Source organism: Oncorhynchus kisutch, linkage group LG13 (genome assembly GCF_002021735.2).
Source record: "Oncorhynchus kisutch isolate 150728-3 linkage group LG13, Okis_V2, whole genome shotgun sequence".
Taxonomy (NCBI): domain Eukaryota; kingdom Metazoa; phylum Chordata; class Actinopteri; order Salmoniformes; family Salmonidae; genus Oncorhynchus; species Oncorhynchus kisutch.
Window position 1 is genome coordinate 42,630,260 of NC_034186.2, and position 5,026 is coordinate 42,635,285.

The following is a 5,026-nucleotide window of genomic DNA, read 5'->3' on the forward strand; positions in this document are numbered from 1 at the left end:
CAGATGTCTCACTGAATAAAGATTACGGTAAGGAATTAATTCCAAATAATATAAAAAATGTAAAATAAACAAATGTACAGAAAGATCAGAGCGAAGGCCAAATTACAGTGGAAGAACTGTTTGAGGTTATTAAATCCTATCAGTCTGGAAAACCCCCAGAGCTTGATGGCATACCGGTAGAGGTATATCAAGCCTTTTTGATATACTAAAAGCTCCATTGTTAGATTGTTTTAACTACTCCTATAGAAATAAACAAAGAATAAAAAGAAACATCCCTTTTTCAGGACCCTGTCTTTCAAAGGTAATTCGAAAAAATCCAAATAACTTCACAGATCTTCATCCTAAAGGGTTAAAACACTGTTTCCTATGCTTGTTCAATGAACCATAAACAATTAATGAACATGCACCTGTGGAACGGTCGTTAAGACACTAACAGCTTACAGACGGTAGGCAATTAAGGTCACAGTTATGAAAACTTAGGACACTAAAGAGGCCTTCCTACTGACTCTGAAAAACACCAAAAGAAAGATGCCCAGGATCCCTGCTCATCTGCGTGAACGTGCCTTAGGCATGCTGCAAGGAGGCATGAGGACTGCAGATGTGATCAGGGCAATAAATTGCAATGTCCGTACTGTGAGGCCTAAAACAGCGCTACGGGGAGACAGGATGGACAGTTGATCATCCTCGCAGTGGCAGACCACATGTAATAACACCTGCACAGGATCGGTACATCCGAAAATCACACCTGCGGGACAGGTACAGGATAGCAACAACAAACTGCCCGGGTTACACCAGGAACGCACAATCCCTCCATCAGTGCTCAGACTGTCCGCAATAGGCTGTGAAAGCCTGGACTGAGGGCTTGTAGGCCTGTTGTAGTAAGGCAGGTCCTCACCAGACATCACCGGCAACAACGTCGCCTATGGGCACAAACCCACCGTCACTGGACCAGACAGGACTGGCAAAAAGTGCTCTTCACTGACGAGTCACGGTTTTGTCTCACCAGGGGTGATGGTCGGATTCGCATTTATCATCAAAGGAATGAGCATTACACTGAGGCCTGAACTCTGTAGCAGGATCGATTTGGAGGTGGAGGGTCCGTCATGGTCTGGGGCAGTGTGTCGGACTGAGCTTGTTGTCATTGCAGGCAATCTCAACGCTGTGGGTTACAGGGAAGATATCCTCCTCCCTCATGTGGTACCCTTCCTGCAGGCCCATCCTAACATGTCCCTCCAGCATGACAATGCCACCAGCCATACTGCTCGTTCTGTGCGTGATTTCCTGCAAGACAGGAATGTCAGCATTCTGCCATGGCTCCCATTGAGCACCGTCTGGGACCTGTTGGATACTGACTGTTACTTTTGATTTTGACCCCCCCCCCCCCTTTGTTCAAGGACACATTATTAAATTTCTGTTAGTCACATGTCTGTGGAACTTGTTCAGTTTATGTCTCAGTTGTTTAATCTTGTTATGTTCATACAAATATTTACACATGTAAAGTTTGAAAATAAATGCAGTTGACAGTGAGAGGACGTTTCTTTTTTTAGTAGTCTGTCAGGTACTCAGCAGGAAGGTCTGATTACTCGATCATTAAAACAAGACCCAGATGGCAAATATAAAGACCCAGTCTATCTAAAAAACTGGAGGCCCCTTACACTTCAATGTGTAATGCAAAAATACTAGCAAAATGCATAGCACTCAGAATTAAAAGTGTTTTCCCAGGTATTGTTCATCCTGATCAGACAGGTTTTTTACATGGACGATACATTGGAGATAATATATGACAACTACTAGAAATAATAGAACATCATGAAACGTCTAAGAATCCAGGCCTGGTATTTATAGTGGATTTTGAAAAGGCATTTGATAAAGTAAGACTTTATTTGATCTATAAATGCCTGGACTTTTTCAATTGCAGTAATTCTCTTATAAAATGGGTAAAAATAATGTATATAAACCCCAGGTGTAAAATAGTAAATAACAGCCACCTCTCAGAGAGTTTTGAATTGTCAAGAGGAGATAAACAAAGGTGTCCGCTGTCACCATATCTATTCGTTATGGCCATCGAAATGCTAGCTATTAGAATCAGATCCAATAAAAACGTTAGAGGATTAGAAATCCAAGGCTTAAAAACAAAGGTGTCCATGTATGCTGAACTGCTCAAGTTTTATATTAATTCCGCAAGCTAGATCACTGCAATGTCTCATTGAAGATCTAGATAACTTTTCTGTACTCACTCGACTTAAACCTAATTACGATAAGTGTACAATATTAGTATTGAAAAAATACAACTTTTACATTACCCTGCAGTTTACCTATAAAATGGGCTGATGGTGAAGTAGACATACTTAGTATTCATATCACAAAATATATAAATAATTTCTCCACAATGAATTTCAATAGAAAACTAAAAAATAGACACGATCCTGCAACCAGAGGTACCTGTCTATTTATGGAAAAATTGCCCTGATTAACTCCTTAGTCATATCTCAGGTTACTCACTTATTTATGGAGCTGCCTACTGCTGATGATTCATTTTTCAAATCATATGAGCAAAAAATATTTGATCTGGGATGCTAAACCAGACAAAATAAAATTGGGTGGGTTGAGATTATTAAATATAAAATCACTAAACCTCTCTCTAAAAGCTTCACTTATTCAAAGGTTTTATTTGAACCCTAAATGGTTCTCAAGTAGATTACTAAGACAAGCTCATCCATTATTTAAAAATGCCTTTTTGCCTTTGCGCAGATTGCCATGTCTCATTTTCGAATTAATTGAAAATTATACTTTTTTCAAAGTATCTCACTTTTTCTTACAAGCATTGTAGAGCTGGCTACAATTTCAATTTCATCCCCCTGAAAAGATAGAACAAATATTTCAACAAATATTATGGCTAAACTCAAATGTGCTGGTTGATAAAAATCTGTATTTATGGGAAAGATGTTTTAAACTGTATATTTTGTTCTTAAATGATATTGTAGAGATTTTTGATGTACCGATTCCATGTTACAGGGTGTATGAGTTGATATATAAAACAACGCAAGATTCAAGACTTCGTGCTTTTCAGATAAATTATTATATAGAATTCTTGCCACCCACAAAATGTTGAATATTTGGGGCATGAAATCGCTGAAGCTTTGCAGATTTTGTTGTGAGGATACAGAATCAATAGGCCATTTATTTTGGTATTGTCCTCAGGTAGCCTGTTTCTGGTCTCAGGTTCAGGAATGGCTGAAAATGCATAGCATTGATCTCAAATGTATCCTAGAAGTAGCACTGTTAGGAGATCTGGAGAGACCGGGTCAGTCAGTTTCTAATATACTAATACTCTTAGTAAAATTATTTATCTTCAACTCGCAATCTGTGGATTCTATTCGATTAGATAGATTGAAATTGTACGTTAAACAGATATGCTGAGGGTTGGGATGTGGAATTGGAGACAAGTGGGAGTGGAGTTGCTATGCGGGAGATAGAATACTTATTTTCCACCATAATTTGCAAATAAATTCATAAAAAATCCTACAATGTGATTTTCTGGATTTTTTTTCTCATTTTGTCTGTCATAGTTGAAGTGTACCTATGATGAAAATTACAGGCCTCTCTCATCTTTTTAAGTGGGAGAACTTGCACAATTGGTGGCTGACTAAATACTTTTTTTGCCCCACTGTAGCTATCTGGCTTAATTTCTTAACAGAATACTTTTGTTTTAGTGTGCCAGAGCCCAGAATAACTGATGCATTTTTTAACGCTCAACACCCATTGAATATGTCTGGTGTCAGTAAACGTCGGAAACAAAGCGTAATTCAATTGTTGCCAGCAGCAAAGTTACAGTCACCAACACTCTGGATAACATGAAAAAAGCCTAACCAGCTCTGCTAGGGTGAGTAAAATGGTCAGAGTGGGGGGTTCTCTCATTATTTGCCTGGAAGTAGCTAGCCAGTTCGCTTGTGTGCTTGACTGTAGTTGTGAGGTCAGAGCTTTCGGAACAACCCTACTTATTGGCCAGAGCGTCCAGTGTGCGTTCTGAACGCGAAACTACAGATAGAACGATAGGGCGAGTAATGTTCAGTCAGCTGTTCTCTTTCTTAGATGTCTGGAAGTAGCTGGCAGGTTAGTACAGAACGGTTGGATCAACATTTAAAGAAATGGGTGGGTGAGGTGGTGGTCACATATGCTCAACGTATTGGATGGAAAATTGACAGATAAAGGGGACATCCTTTCCAAGTTATAGTATTTCATCCATAGTTTTTAATGACATCACAAAATGAAAAACAATTACATTAGTTTTCTACATTTCCCCACTGATCGTTCTCCACATTCTTTATGTTAGAATTATTGTTCCATTATCCACTTTTTGGACTTTAGAGTTTTGGATGGGCAAAGGTCTCTGAAGACAAAGGGACATTCCTTTAGCCAATATTGGAGGGTAGAGAGAGTCCTCTCCCGCTTAGTTTATGACCGGGTGTGGCGGTGTCTAAACCCTCACACCAGTTCCCTCCTCCCCTCTGCGGGTGAGAGAAGGTCAAATTTTTGTCAGCTATTGCCGTGCTGATCTGACCCATTGTCATCCTCACAGGACAGTCAGGACACTGGATTATGTTGGAAAGCCTTCCATTAAAGAACACCCTCTGTGATCTGTTAGACAGGTAACTCATTATCCACAATATAGCAAGGGTGTAAATCCATAACACTTACAGTACCAGTCAAAAGTTTGGACACACCTACTCATTCAAGAGTTTTTCTTTATTTGTACTATTCTCTATACTGTAAGAATAATAGTGAAGACATAATCACTATGAAATAACACATATGGAAATCATGTAGTACATAAAAAAGTGTTAAACAAATTAAAATATATTTTAGATTTTTGATTCTTCAAAGTAGCCACCCTTTGTCTTGATGACAGCTTTGCACACTCTTGGCATTCTCTAAACCAGCTTCACCTGGAATGCTTTTCCAACAGTCTTGAAGAAGTTCCCACATATGCTGAGCACTTGTTGGCTGCTTTTCCTTCACTCTGCGG